At 39.7% G+C, this 16458-nt stretch overlaps 1 long non-coding RNA gene across 4 annotated transcripts in view; it reads left to right on the top strand.

The window, feature by feature from the left end:
• Positions 1-905: 905 nt before the first annotated feature.
• LOC103784977 (uncharacterized) overlaps positions 906-16458 on the top strand; it is a 49859-nt gene continuing 34306 nt past the window's right edge. Inside the window, exons 1-3 of one of the 4 annotated variants that reach the window (XR_010111557.1) lie at positions 906-13224; positions 13383-13506; positions 14343-14466. This is a non-coding gene — a long non-coding RNA (uncharacterized LOC103784977). Of the gene's footprint in view, positions 14467-16458 lie in introns of all 4 variants that reach the window. The other 3 variants (XR_008624761.2, XR_010111559.1, XR_008624759.2) reach the window with 3 other exon arrangements.

Here is a 16458-nt window from a genome sequence, read left to right as displayed (position 1 = left end):
AGGTCACAGCTTTCTCTGTAACATGCAATTAAACCACATAATCATACATATTGCTCCAAATCAGCATGTTCAAGATTATAGGATTGAATGCAGCACTGAGCAGCTCCAGCCGCACAGGAATCAGATATCATAACACAATTTCTTCCTTGGTGTTCTCCATGGCAGCTCACCCACCTAAAATGTTGACATTATAGGGCATAAAACACACCACAGTCCAATAGGGTTTAGCTGTGACTCCAATGTACAATCAAAATGACTTACTAGACAATTAATGCAAGTAATTCATTTCAAATAAAGGACTTCTAAATGCTTGCTCATAGAGATTAAATGTTTCTGGTTCCGGCCCTACACTTTTCACAGAAGAGAATTTGTTCCTGGGCCATATTTGGAAGGTCTATGCAATGTTCTCTCAGAATTTCACCAATCATGGAATGACATTTCAGCGGTGACATAGGCTGTGGAAACTTACATTTAGACACACTCCTACACACATCATTGTGACACAGTAGATCAGGCCAGATGCTATTCATGTACTCATGACTGGGTTACAATATTCGTTTGTTTCAGTCTTTATACTGATTCACAGAAAAACAAGTTCTAATATTAGGAAGAGGTTGCCACTGTTTTGGGGCCTGATGATGATGATGATAGTAAAATAATATTAATAACTATTAAGTGTTTATTATGTGATAGGCACATACTTTATATATTGAATCCCCATGTTAATCCCTGTAGTAGATGCTATTGTTGCTATAGTATTACCTAATATATTGCTAAAGAAGTATTATATTTTTAATTTATAGAGGAGGAATATGAGGCCAATAGAAATGAAGTAATTTGCCCCAACAGTAAGTAGTGGAGTTGCAATTCAAATTCATGTCCATCTTGCTCTAAATCTTGCATGTTTCCTATCATACCAACAGTTCCCAAAGTATTCCACAAAACACACAGTTTACCAGATGCTCCATGAGAAAAATAAAAGATCCTGTGATCAAGTTATTTTGGGAAATGATGTCTACACATCTCCCCTGAATTAACAATACACAGCACATTAAATTCCCTGTGGAGCTGTCTAATAGAGAGATGTGTGTTTAATCAAATTTGTTCCAATTATTTGTCCATTGCACTTAAAAAAATGTAACACCTGTTAACATCTTATACAATGCCTAACTAGAATCCAGAGTAGGAAGATTGTGCTAGATCCCCCTGTAAGATTGATCTAATATGATCTATCTCTGGGGTTATTAGAAAGATGAAAGGTGAAAGATGAAATTCCATAGTAATTGCTGAATAAATGACAATGTAACGAGTCTGGATTATATCCACATCTAGACCTACCTAAATTCCAGGGCCAGGGCTTTTCATACTTCACCACCATTGCTACTCTGCATGTTAAGAATCCCTGATACTTGTTCTGAGATGTAGAAAAAGTGGGACTTCTCATCTTCACAACAAAGAAAGGCTGAACAAAATGAAAATCAAAACTTTTCTTGGACGCCTTAGGGCAAACTGCCACTCCAAAATCTGGAGTGACAGGTAAACGGAAGACTGATAGCCAATCTCTGCTTATTTGGCACAGAAGCTTCTGGAACCATAGACTGGTAGGAAGATTTACTTGGTAGCTTTGATGAATTACTGGAGGCTAAGTGTGGACTAGCAGGAGAGTGAGAAACTGTGTGTCACAGTCTTGTGGGGGTAGTCCTACACTTTGGTAAGTTTTACCGTTATGAACTCTACTGGGTTCTCACAGCAAAGATCCAAGAAAGAACACCTTGTGTCTCTGGGAGAGGGAAGAGAAGAGAATCATGGTGAAATAATCCCAGAGTTTTCTGCAGGACAAAGGCCTACCCTCCAAAGGAAAAGTCTTTGCCTGGGCCTTATATTATCTGGGACTCATCTACCAGATTTTATATATTCACACATAACTGCATACACACACATACCCCTAGACATACCATATTCAAGCCTCAGAAACCAGAGAGAGAGAGAGAAAATCTTGAAACATGCCAGAGGGAAAAACACCTTACCTATAGAGGAACAGGATAAGAATTACAGCAGACTTTTCATTAGAAACCAAACAAAATGAGAGTGGAATGAAGTATTTAAAATGAAATTTTATTGAAATTTAAATAAAATATATCCAATAAAATTATATCAAGTCATCAAATTCCATACCTTAGATATATCCAATTTTAAATTGAGGTCAAATATACCTCAAATAAACAAAAAAAGCTAAAGAGAAATAAAGACTTTCTCAGACAAACAAAAACTGAGGAAATTCATGACCACCAGACACCTGTCCTGCAAAAAATGTTAAAGAAATTGCATGGAGAAAGAAAATTATACGGCGCAGAAACTTGGATCTGCATAAAGAAGGATATAGAAGGAATAAATGAAAGTAAAGTATATGTATTTCTCCTTTTAGTTGATCTAAAAGATCACTTTAATACTAACAGTGTATTGGGTGATTATATCAAGTGCGTAAGTGAAATGAATGGCAGCAACATCATAAGTGACAAGAGGAGAAACTGGAAATAAGAACTTTCTTATGAGATACCCACACTATCTATAACGTCATATAGTGTTATTTGAAGCTACACTTAGATTAGTCAAAATTGTATATTGCATATATCTTGGGGTAGAATATTGCTGACAAAGGCCCCGAGGAAGAAACAGGCTAGCATTTATTTGGAAGGCACCACAAAGATAGCGATTTGACTGAAGAGCAAAGAGTGAGTGGGAGAATTAGAAAGATGACATTGGAGATGTAGCCAGCAATCAGATTTTGTCGGTTCTTTTAAACATTGGTAAGGATTCTGGATCTTCTTTTGACTAATGTGGGATTAATCCCCTTGGAAATTTTTGGTAGGGGAATAAATCATATTAATATTTTTAAAAGATCAAACTATCTTGTGTGTGAAAAAGTTGACTGTCAAGAGGCAAGAGTGGAAGCAGGGAGACCATTTAGAGGAGACTGCCACAGTCCAGGTGAGAGATGATGGGGGCGGTTGGGGTGATGAGAAGTTATTGCATTTTACATATTTTTCCCAACATTTCATTATAGAAAATTTTAAATATACCAAAAAGGTGAAAGAGCTGAAAAATTGAAAGAGTGAACACCCATATACCCACCACTAGATTCTATCATTAATATTTTACTGTCTCTGCATTATCACATTATCCATTTTTGTATCCATATGTGAATTCCTCTTATTATATTTGTGTACTTCAAAGTAAATTGCAAACATGGTTACCCTTTCCCCCTAAACACGTTGGCAGTTTGCATATATTTTGGAGGTAATGTTAACAAACTTGACAAATTGGGTGTGGGATATAATGGAAAGAGAGGGATCAAGATTGTTTCTAGGTTTTTGGCCTGAGCAACTCATTAAATAGAAATGAGGTTGAGGAGGAAAATTACATGCTTTGTTTTGAACATGTTTAGATTGAGAAGCCAATTAAACAACCAGAAAGAGTAGGCAAGTAGGTTTAAAAATACGTAGTTCATCAAAGACATGGGGCCTGGAGTGTCAATGTGGAATTACCAGTTTGTACACAGTGTTTACAGCCTGGAACCAAATGAGATCACCTCGGGCGGTTAGAAGGAAGAGGACGATTGAGCAAATGAGATTGAACAGGACCAGTAAGGTAAAAGGAAAATCAGGAGAGTGGAGTGTCTCCCAGAAGTATAGGGCTGTCACTGGTAGAGGGTCGTGACTGCAAGTTGTCCAGATTCTTGGCATTTTGAACAAAGAATTGGACAAAAGGCCCAGCAAAGCAAAGAACGAGTGAGGCAATGAAAGAATAAAGCAGGGATTAATTGAAAATGAAAGAACATTCCATAGTGTGGGAGCAGACCTGAGCAGCAGCTCAAGGGCAAGGATACAGGATCTTCTTGGGTTCAAATACCCTCTAGACGTTTCCCATTGGCCACTTCCTGCTCACCTCATGTAAATAAAATGGTAGCCCGCAATCAGTCTGATTGGTTGCAGAAAGCAGCCAACCAGAGGCTGAAGTGAAGTTAAAAAGGTCACATTCCTATGCAAACATCTGATTGGTTGCAAAAAGTAACCAATCAGAGGCTGGGGTGAAGTTACAAAGTTAAACTTCTATGCAAACAAAGGCTCTGCCCGCAATCAGTCTGATTGGTTGTGGACAGCAACAATTCAGAGGCTGGAGTGAAGTTAAAAATTTGCAAAGGGAGACGGGACCGCAACCAGGCTGATTTATTGCAGACAGCCAATTTCCCACCTGCAGGGCAGAAAAGGTGGGGGGTTTGCAGAGTGTAGCCTCTGATCCTTTTGTTACTTAGGTGTGGAAAGTTAGGGTTTTCCTTTCAGTTTAGTTCTAGAAAGTCGTCGTGAAACAGCCTTAGGTTCCCTGCCTCCAGACCCTATTTTCCTGCCTCAGGACGATGTATTTCAAGGAGAGATTGGTCAAGTGCAGCTAAGATGTTGAGGGAGATGAGAACTGAGATCACCAATCACTGAAGTGGCAAAATGCTAATTGCTAGAACTCAGACAAGTACCTGGCACATAGGAGGTGTTTAATGAGTGAATGAAAGGAGATCTTTGGTGACCTTGATAAGTGGGTTCATTTGGTGAAGTGAGAATGAAAGTCTAATTGGAGAAGTTTCAAGAGAATGATAGGTGAGGAAAGTAGCCATAGTGAGCAGAGACAACTTTCGAAGAATTTTCCTAAAAAGCAGAGCAGGGAAATAGGATAGTACCTAAAGGAGATTTTGGAATCAAGGGAAATTTTTACTTTGGAATGATGAGAAATATTATAGCATGCTCTATGTGGATAGGGATAATCCAATAGAGAGGAGAAAATGAATAATGCAGGAGTTAGTGACAACAGTTGTTGAAGTGATGGCATCCAGGCATGAGTGGAGGGCCTACTGTCAGAAGAACAGTTTGTTTATAGAAACAGGGAGGAAGATGGGGTATAAGGGAACATATTCAAAATGGCAAGTAGAGTAATTGCATGTTCGTTCTTTTGCCCTTCCAACAATATGTGTGTGTGTGTGTGTGTGTGTGTGTGTATGTGTGTGTAGGTATTTGAGATGGAGTCTTGCTCTCTTGCCCAGGCTGGAATGCAGTGGCATGATCGTAGTTCACTGAAGTCTCAGCCTCCCAGGCTCAGGTGATCCTCCCATCTCAGCTTCCTAAGTAGCAGGGACTACAGGTGCATGTCACCACCACTGGCTAATTTTTTAAATTTTTGTAGAAACAGTGTCCTGCTATGTTTCCCAGGCTGGTCTCAAACTCCTGGGCTCAAGCGATTGTCCTGTTTGGCCTCAGTAAATGCTGGGATTACAGGTGTGAGCCACCACACCTGACCAACAATTATTTATTGAGCGCTTATTTGTCCCAGGCATATTCTAAGAAGTGGGGCTTTAACAGTGAAGGAAACAGACAAAAATCTCTGCTCTCATGGAGCTGATATTCTAGCGGTAGGAAGATTGCCCATATATTTTGGTATATCAGATGCTGCCTAGTGTGACGGAGCAAAATAAAGCAGTGAAAAGGATAAGGAACTCTATAGAGGAATAGTTTGCAATTTTAAAACGATAATCAAGAATTTTAAATAGTGGCAGTGGATATTTTCTTCTGATTGCTTCCACTCAGTGAAATAAGAAATGAGGCCAGCAGCAGAGAGTGAGGAGAGGAGGGGGTTGTGGGGAGTGCTGGAGACTCGAAGAAGGGGAAAAAGGCATGAATTTGCTGCCTCCAAGAGAAGGAGAGGGAATTGTCCAGAGAAATGTGAAAGGGAAAGGGAACATTCAGAGAAGAGGTGGAGGATAAAAGGGGGATTGCTGATGAGAGACTAAATTTTTGAGGACTTATTGAAAGGGTTTGATGATATCAGTGGGATAAGCGGTTGTCCTGGTGATGAGGACTGAACTTCCTGGGATGACTGAGGTATGTGAGGTATGATGGATATGTCCTGGTGGTTGCTTAAAGGTGGCAGGAGGTGAATAGTCTGCATTGATTATAATTTATGCTTGAGACTAGTCTCTTAGGAGATTTAAACAGTTGATATAGTCATTGCCCTTGAAGGAGAATAAGGGTGGCTATCTTTTTGGGAACAGAAAGAGCTCTTTGGGGTTTCCTTAAAACCCACTGTGGTCAGTGTCAAGAAGGAGAGCGTGTGAAAGGAGTGGGAACCCATTCATGGCATCACTACACAGGAATCCATAATTTAAGTCTATTCGCAGAAATAAAAATGAAGATTTGTCAATGGTTAACCTGTTCAAAGTAAACAGCCAACGAAACAAGACAAAACAAAAATGTTTTGCTGTTCATGTAATACCACATCACCTGGATAGTGCCGACGCACACAAATCTTTTCTCATATTTATTAAAAAGGTGAGATTACCTAGGGATGTAAACCTTTTGCACCTAGTAGAAAAACTAACTCTTTGGGCTACTTGATGCCAATTTACATAGCAAGGGAATGGTTGGCTTTTACCTAATCGGTTTGTGGTCCTGTAGACATATCAATGCTCCTATAAAATTGTATTATCTGTGTTCTTCCTTCACGTAAACAGGCAGTGGGCCTTGTTTTTCTTAATTCATAATAGACTCTCAGGAAATGTTTGCAGAATCACTTGAGAGATTAATTTCTGGGTTGCTCCCAGTGTCCTGGTCTTCTACCCTAACGTCATCTTAAAATTTTATCTTTTTGTGACACCAAGAGAAAGGGGGGAAAAGGTTTGAGTCATATGATATGATGTTAGATAATTTTGTTATGTGATGAAATATCATTTAGTTTAGGCATAGAGTGGCCAAATAAACTTGAGAATGGAGGCAATTATCTGGGTTATTCAAGCCGAAAAACAATTTGGCTTGAAGTAGCTATATAATTGTGGAAAAGTGATTTTAAGAAAAGCTTTAATTATCTAGAAAATATCTTTAATTCTTCAAGTGAAAGTCAGGTATTTGGAGAAAACCACAATCACAGTTTTAACAAATATTTTTGGGGCAGTTGTTTACTTCATAGTTGCACAACTTGCAACATCCTCCACAAGATGGCATGCAAGTTTGTAACATACCGTAGCCGGTAGTCATGCCATTGCTAAATCATTTTGCTGCAAGCAATAAAGTCCAAACAATTGCACAATGAATTATTATTTTCTGTGTTACACACTGCAAATGTATACATTCTGGCAACGTTTTCTATAGGTAAAGATGATTGTTTTACAGAGGTATGTATGTCTCTGAGTGTAAATATTTGAAGGATATACGAAAAGAAATCAAGAATTTAAGTCTTCGCACGCAAGATGAAGATCTGGCATCAGTTAGCATGTTTAAGTCAACACTTTGTTGAAGGCCCAAGACAAAACCAACAAAAAAGTCCTGATGTTCACATTTGAAAAAGAAATTTTTATGAGACTAAGGAAGAAATTATAAGAAAATATTTATTTTTAGGAGGATTTATTTCATTGTTTTAAAGTATTCTTGAAAATATTGCCTGGAAAAACTGGGAAATAGCATGGCAATTCATGGTGAATATTACTGTGATTCTTTGTCTTGACTGCAACAATAGAACCAAGTGGGATGCTTTTAATAAAACACAAATGCCAGGGCCCCCTCTCAGACCAATTAAATCAGAATCTCTTGGGGTGGGCCCAGGCATCAGTATTTTTTAAAAGCTCCCTAGGCATTCTGATGGTACCAGAGGCATCAGAGTTCACTGACAGTATTGGGTGCCTTCTCATTCGCTCACGGCAGGCATCACTAACTGAACCTGAGCTCACCTTTTCTCTCAGTACAATGCTCTGGGTAGCCTTTACCAATCAATTCAGAGATGAAATGAAACCCACTTGCTAACAGACTTATCAAAGAATATGGGAGGGACAGAATTAAATGCTACTCACATATAAGGTGATTGATTTCTTAATATGGTAACTAACTCTGCTTTCTAGTATGATTCAGCCAAACAATTATTTCAGCCTTCTGCAACAAAGGAAGTTTTAGAGACTGCAGTGGACAATATCCATGCTCTTCCCATATCCCTTTGGATACCTTTTTGCCATTTTTGTGTGGTGCACCCCATTCCCCACCAATTTCAATGTGCTTCTGCTTCCATCACCCAGAAGAGAGGGCTGCCTTTGGGTGTTTCTTGCAGGTTGAAAAAACAAAAAGTACCTGGGAATTTACATCTCCCTGGAGTAACCCTTAACCACTCAATGAATATGAAAGCCCCATCTCTTTTCCTTGTGTGGGGACAACTCTGAGGTAGAACGTGTACTCCTGAGCTTGCCTACAGGGCCAAGCTAAAGCTGCATCTGTGGGACTTTGCAATCACACTTTTGTTTGGCTTCCTTGCCATCTCAATCCCTCTTCCACAGTTTTTCTGAAGCACTTACTAAATAAATTCCACACAAATTTTCATCTTAGGGTCTGTTTCTGGGGAAAACTGAAGATACATATCAAAAACAAAGGCCACTGAGCTGCAAGAGAACCTATACAAACCAAGTGTTAAATCATGCAGTTAATCGTCTAATGGGAAGATGTGAAAGAATGATGAATACTGATCTACTCAGATCCATGAAAGATGTAGGTCTTAAATAGATTACTGCATTGAGGTGCCAAAAAAAAAAAAAAAGGTAGATGTGCTATAGCAAGATCCTAGACTTGGCTGCACTGTGAAATTATACACCATTTAATAAATATTCGTTCCCAGGTTACACCCCCAAGATTCTGATTTCACTGGTCTCAGGTGTGTTCTGGACGTTGTCCCATTTAAAGCTCTCCAGGTGGTTCTATTGTATAGCCAAGGTTGAAAATCGCCTTAAAAGAACCAGATTCAGAGTACATAAACATTACTTTGGTCAGCCAGTTGGAAATTCACATTCCTGGGCCCACCTACACCAGGTATTAGGATTCAATAATTCTGCATATATTACAAATATTTGTTTTCAGATGTCTTGGCTGCTACCAGGGAAACAGTAAACACCTGGGTAAGTCCACTGAGAACATCCGGCTAGGTCAGGGATGGCAAATCATACTCCACTTGCATACCCTCTCTTATTGATGGATAGAGGCTCTCAGGAGTGTTGAGAAGGATTCTGAGGCTGGATCTGGGTTCAGCAAGCAAAGATACTACAGCGAAAACTTGCATAGAGGTGTCTAGCTTTATAGCTGGCTATAAGGACAATGTATTAGAGTGGTTCATAAGGATTTGTGCTAGGAAGGATAATAGCTCTAATAGTCCAGTGGACGTTTATAGGTAAAAAACCATTCCTATTGCTTATAAAGTGGATGTATGAGAGGGATCTAATATACTCTGTAGGAAAGGAAAAAGGATTTCATGTGAAGTGTGAAGTCTCAAGCTTTCAAGGGCAAGCATATGTCCCATTGTACTTCCTTTTTTTTTTTTTTTTTGAGACAGAGTCTTGCTCTGTCGCCCAGGCTAGAGTGCGGTGGCGCCATCTTGGCTCACTGCAACCTCCGCCCCCAGGGTTCACGCAATTCTCCTGCCTCAGCCTCCCTAGTAGCTGGGATTACAGGTGTGCGCTACCATACCCGGTTAATTTTTGTATTTTTAGTAGAGATGGGGTTTCTCCATTTTGGCCAGGATGGTCTTGAACTCCTGACCTCAGGTGATCCACCCTCCTCAGCCTCCCAAAGTGCTGGGATTACAGGCGTGAGCTACTGCACCCCCCCCCCCATTTTACTTCTGTTGAAAATGCTCAGGGTGAAGTGATATTCTACTCTACATAGTCCCAAAATGAAGATTCAAAGTTACACTAATGTAATGGTTAGGATTATATGTGTATTTATAGTTTGAAACTATTTTCTTAAAAATATATCTCTCCTATACAAGGTTTTGTAGATCAACGGTCTTCAACCTTTTTAGCACCAGGGACCGGTTTTGTGGAAGACAATTTTTCCATGAATGGAGGAAGTGGAGATGGTTTTAGGATGAAACTGTTCCACCTCATATCATCAGGCATTAGCTGAAGTCTCATAAAGAGCGTGCAGCCTAGATCCCTTGTATGCGCAGTTCACAATAGGGTTCACACTCCAATGAGAATCTAATGCCCACTGACCTGACAAAAGGCAGAGCTCAGGTGGTAATGCTCGCTGGCTCACCGCCCATCTTCTGCTGTGAGGCCCAGTTTCTAACAGGTGACGTGCCAGTACTGGTCTGTGGCCTGGGGGTTGGGGAACCCCTGTTGTAAGTGATCAGTGATTAGCCAATATTTGTGCTTCAAAAGAATCATAAAATATTTTTCTATTAGGAAAAAAAAATCAGCCCAGATCATACTTCAGTACTAATACCCCTCAAGAAAATGTTACTCTGGGTCGATCAACCGAACTAGACATAGTATATCAGCACAAGAGCACGGATTCTAAGGTTAGTAGCTGAGGTTAAAATTTGGGCTTTGTTAGTTTCTAGCTTTGTGACCCTGGGCAAGTCTCCTAACCTTTCTGTACCTCAGTTTTTGTTGTTTTTTTTTTAATTGTAATAGGGTTAATAATAGGATCTTCCTCTGGGCTGTTATGAGGATTAAATGAGGTTAAAGAAAGAAAGAACGACTGTGTCTTATTTTGTTTCCTGGTTTACCCTTCTCTGTTGGCCCTTCCAATGTTGCAAGTTCTCATGGCTCCATTTTAGACCACTCTTCTCTTGCCTTGTCCTCCCCTTCTGTCCCCTTCCTGTCCTTTCTTTCCTTATCCTTCCTCATCTTCCTCTGTAAACAGTGACACTGAGTTGCTCCGTAACAACGTTTTCACCCACCTAGATTCTTTAATCCCCTCTCAAAATGTTTTTAAAACAAGTTTAAAAATAGAAAGACATACTGTATTTCTCCCAGGAATGTAGTCTTCCATGAGACCAGCAGAATAACACAATGGCTCTGGAGTCAGAAAGACTTGGGTTTGAATTTCAGCCTAACCACTCACTAGTTATGTATTCTTGGATCACTTCCTTAACATTTGCAAGCCTCAGTTTCCTCACCTGTAAGATGGGCTAGCATTATCTCAAGGGTTAAATGAATTCATTAAGGAACAATCTGAGCACAGGGTCAGAGTAACTGATAGCTATCACTGTTGTTATTTTTATTATCAATGATGCTAAGAACCCAGAAGAATCCAGCCATGGTTCCTATGTCCCTGCTCTTGAAGCACCGAGCTTGCCAGCTGTTGGAGAGGCTCTAACTCTTCTCATTGTGTTTGACCTGAAGTTTGGGCACTGACATTTCCAATTCCCAAGCTTCTCTAAAAGCAAATAGTCATGAACAAGGCTTTCAGAGAAGGGAATAAAGCGGATTCTGTGGATAAGTCCATCCAGAAAAACTGATGGCTCCTTTTGACGCACATTCTCCCCTGTAATCTGTTCTCATGCTTCAGAACCTGGGAGTTGGTTGCCATTGTTATTTTGTGGCTCAAATATTTCTTCACCAGTTGATGGCATCATTACAGATACAATGGGAGGGGAAAAAAACAAACAGAAAAAGAATCTAAGTTGCCTGGCCCCACAGAGAGTTAATTTCTCATCCCTAGGACTGCTTTCCTGTTCGGGGGAATCTTTCATTTAGGTGGCTTTCCCGGTGATGGCCCTGGCTGCCTAGCAACCACCATCTCCAAACCTTCCCTAAAGGACGGTGGGAGTTGTTCATATCAGTGTCATCAAATTTTTTTTAAAAAAAGGGTATTGAATTTTATGAAAAATTAAACCTCATGAAGATGTAGCTTCCCCATGTGCATTGCTCCCAAACAGTTGTTGACAACTGTGTGACACCGAAATTGAATTTGGAACTGCAAACATAAATGCAAGCATCTTTTAAAAATCATATATATTTATATATAACCAGACCCAGTGTGTGTGAGTACTCTCAGGTAATTTAACCACAACTGCCTTTCTTCCTTTCCCCATGAAATAAGCATTATTATTCCTGTGTTTGACGTAAAAGTAAATATGTAATGGATTTGCCTGTGTTCCTGAATGCTAATATTCTACATTGTTCTACAGAAAGAGCAGAAATCAAGTCCATCTCATTTACATATATGGAAATGGATGGTATGAATTAAAATGAATCAGAACATGATGATTCATCAGAAAGTCGATAAATTAAAAGGTCACTCATTTCTCCAGAAGATTTTGAGGTTGCTTTGCAGTTCTTCTGGGCTTAATCTTCTCTATTAAATGATCTCTGTGTCTACACAATTATTAAGTAAATAGCACTCAGGGTAATGAACTCTTGATATTAATTCTCTTATGAATTTTTGCCCTGGATTTTTCTGGTCATTTGATTCTCACCTAGATGAGAGACCCTGACTTCCACTGCTGTCTTTCTCGAGAAGTTTATCTTAGGGATACAATGTGGAGAATAGAGAGGCATGATGTAAAGTGACTAAAGACTCAGCTCTCAAACTGGGGACAAGCCGCTTGAATTTTCTAAGCCTGTGTTTCTATCTGTGAGATAGGGATAATATCAGTACCTATGACATAGAGTTATTGTGAGAATTAAAAGACAACGTGTTTGAAGCACTTAACAGAACAACTGGAAGGTAGTATAAATGAAAATCAAAGAGAGGTTAAGAAAACAGCTTGATAAAATATTGCCTGTGCCTACACATACAAATTCAGATGAACAGACGTCTGAGTATTTCATATTTTTTTCCTTCTTTAGCTCCACGACCTCCCTCCACATAAAAGCCCATCCTTTCCATCAACAAGCAAACAAACAAAATTATCCCTGAGTTCTCATTAAACAGTCAGCATGTTTCTCTAAATGTAAACTCCTTTTTATTTAATTTTAGCATTGGGGGAAGGGTTGTGAGAAATGTTCAGATAACATACTGAACATAAGAGAATAGGAGAATTCATTTTTCTATTCTTGAAAAAGAATAGAAATTTTTCAAGAATAGAAACTTGAAAGAATTGAAACTTGAAATTGGTTGAACGGAATATAACTTCATCATCATCATCATCATCAGTTACGAACATTTACTGAGCGTCTATCATGTATGGGGGAGGGGGGTCAGGGGAGTGGGAATGGGCTCAGAGCACAAAGAGATTTCAGGCCTGGTTTTTAGAGATGCGTGGAATCAGGCCAGGGAAGTAGTTGATGTATCTGCAATATTTTGGTTTCTCTTTACTGTCCAATAAACAGTACTTCATTTCCCCGGAGGGCTCTGGCTTTACAATTGACAGCATCGGAACAATTTCCACAGCAGCAGTTTTTGATTTTGAAAGTGAATCTAGAAGGTAAAATACTACTACTGGGTTTTCATTTGAAATGCCAGTTCTTTGGTTCGTATTTCCCTTTTCATGAATATTTTCCCTCATCTGGCCTTGATGTGCTCCCCAAATTAAGATGCTTTTGGTGTTTTTTTTTTTTTTTTAATGAAATCATTACTTAACAGATAGTTGCATGGTGGCTGGTTGATGCTAGACTTGGCTGTTGGGGCTCCTCTCTGCATCATCCTGTTTTCAGAGTGAAGCCACGATTATTTTGGGGGTGGCATTTGCATCCTGCTGTGGAAGTAGGTGAGTACTCCTCTCTGGATACCTGTGACACCAAATTCATTCACAGTGTAATACAGTATCTTTAAAAAGTTAATGCACACACATGCCATCTCCTAAGTGGGTAGCCACTGGTTCAAGTTATTATTTTTTTTTTGTAGTGATTTTTATGAACACCCTTTTCAGTCCTATGTTCTGCATCAATGTGCTTCATAGGAAAAGGAAATGGACCTTTAAACCTTTCCAATCAAATTGCTCCTGAATCTGATAAGATATTCTTTTCTATTATGAAAGCTGAGGATGGGATATATCCTAAGTGTTAGCATCTTTAGAAGAGAAGTCCAGTGGAGGCTGGGCACAGTGGCTCACGCCTATAATCTCAGCACTTTGGGAGGCCGTGGCAGGTGGATCATGAGGTCAGGAGATCAAGACCATCCTGGCTAACACAGTGAAACCCTGTCTCTACTAAAAATACAAAAAAATGGCCGGGCATGGTGGCGGGCGCATGTAGTCCCAGCTACTCGGGAGGCTGAGGCAGGAGAATGGCATGAACCCAGGAGGCAGAGCTTGCAGTGAGCCGAGATCATGCCACTGCACTCCAGCCTGGGCGACAGAGCAAGACTCTGTCTCGAAAAAAAAAAAAAAAAAAGGAAGAAGAAGAGAAGTCCAGTGGAGACTAGGGGCCCACACATCATATGAGTTACCTCTCAGTGAAAGAGATTAGGAGTTCAAAACTAGACGAGATCTGCAGCATTAAAGAATTCAAGCTACCTGGGGTCTAGCTGAATGCTGGAGGGTTGATGACAGCAAGGAAGGAAGAAAGCAATGAGCCTTTCTAACACTTTCACTTTTTTTTTGAGATGGAGTCTCACTCTGTCGCCCAGGCTGGAGTGCAGTGGTGCGTATTTGGCTCAATCCAACTTCTACTTCCTGGATTCAAGTGATTCACCTGCCTCAGCCTCCTGAGTAGCTGGGAGATTACAGGTATGTGTCACCACACCTGGTTAATTTTCGTATTTTTAGTAGAGATGGGGTTTCACCGTGTTGGCCAGGCTGGTCTCAAATTCCTGACCTCAGGTAATCCACCTGCCTCGGCCTCCCAAAATGCTGGGATTACAGGTGTGAGCCACCATGCCTGGCCAAAAAAATGGGATATGCTGTCTTCTGCCAACTTCTTAAAGTCAGCTGTATGCATTATCTTTTTATAATTTTTTAGTAGAAATTGCCAAAATCTTTATCCATTTTCCTTTAATCCCACTGCTGTGCCCCATGACAAACAATTATTTGCATTATCTTATTTCATAAATCACTCTGGGAATAATGGATTATAGCCATCACAGTTTTGTTTTTCTTTTCTTTTTGGCCTGGTGTATCTCATGGAAGAGTGATTATGCACAAGCAAGGTATTTATAAATCCCCAGATTTGTTAATAATGGGAGTAAAAGTTGTTAATGACTGTTTAACAAACTAACTTTTTCTTGATAAGTGAAAACTAAATCTTTCCTTTTTCTCAGTATGATTTAAATCAAAGGAGCTAACATGGGACAAGTTAACCTTTGTTTGCAGAATTTGAATAAATAAGTATTTGGCTAAAGCTTTGCAATGGGACCTCATTGAAGTTTTATAGACAGTTACTATTCCTTAATTTCCTTCTTAGCTGCAGAGCTTCTAGGGTCACTGAGCAGACCTTTAAGTGAGAGTCAAGGAAATTTTGAAAGGCCTCATTGACTTTTATCAATTCTCTCCATTCTCTCCTTTCAAAAAAAGATATAGGGGCCATGAAATCACTTGTTCAAATCCTGATGAAAGTGTTAGAAAGGCTCATTGCTTTCTTCCTTCCTTGCTGTCATCAACCCTCCAGCATTCAGCTAGACCCCAGGTAGCTTGAATTCTTTAGTGCTGCAGATCTCATCCACACCTTATTCCTTCTATTCTTGTAGTAAAGGCTTCCCAGAATTATTTACTTAATTAATTAATTAATTTAATTTTTTTTTGAGATGGAGTCTTGCTGTGTTGCCCAGGCTGGAGTGTAGTGGCACAGTCTCGGCCTACTGCAAGCTCAACCTCCTGGGTTCATGCCATTCTCCTGCCTCAGCCTCCCAAGTAGCTGGGACTACATGCGCCCGCCACCACACCTGGCTAATTTTTGTGTGTGTGTGTGTGTGTAATTTTTAGTAGAGACGGGATTTCACTGTATTTGCCAGGATGGTCTCAATCTCCTCACCTTGTGATCTGCTTGCCTCAGCCTCCCAAAGTGCTGGGATTACAGGCATGAAGCCCAGAATTATTTTTTAAATGTCTTTATTCTTAACAGTGATTGACTTGTGGTTTTTGTCAAGAGTATCTCATAGATAATCTTCTTGCAGGAAAAATTATGAAAGAAGAGGGATATTGAAAACTGGTTTAGTTTTTATTACAAGTGGAAGAAAAACAGTCAGTTTGGTCTTAATAGTATATTTCAAGTATATTTTTTATTTTTCTGAAGGGATAACCAACTCTCTCAGTTTGGCTGGAACAGAGGAGTTTTCTGGGATGGGAGATTTACAGTGCTAAATCTCTGGACCTGGACAGTCCTGGGCAAATTGGGAGAGTTGACCACCCAACATCATACTTTATGGATATGAACATTCATCTTTCAATTAGGATACATTCAGTTTCATCATTTCGAGCACGCTTATGCCTCAAACCCCTACACATCTCTGTTAAAATAAAATCCCATTAGTCATCTAACTGTCCTAATATCCCCTCATAGTCATTAAATTGTTTTGAAGTGTTCTTAACACCTTCTCCTTTGCATGTGTCTGTTTTCAAAATTGAAACATCAGTGTTTGGAAGGTAAGAACCCATAGCCATAAGTTCTGTTTGCTATAACATGCTAAGGATTTCCCTTTGCCTTTTTATTGTGTATGGAGATTAGCAGACTTTTCTAAGTTCCTGCCTGTCCTTTCAACTGACTCAACTGATTTAGTCCTTAAC

This window comes from Pan paniscus, chromosome 2, assembly GCF_029289425.2.
Source record: "Pan paniscus chromosome 2, NHGRI_mPanPan1-v2.0_pri, whole genome shotgun sequence".
Taxonomy (NCBI): Eukaryota; Metazoa; Chordata; class Mammalia; order Primates; family Hominidae; genus Pan; species Pan paniscus.
Note: the sequence above shows the minus strand (reverse complement) of the source record. Positions and strands in the feature narration are given on the sequence as shown.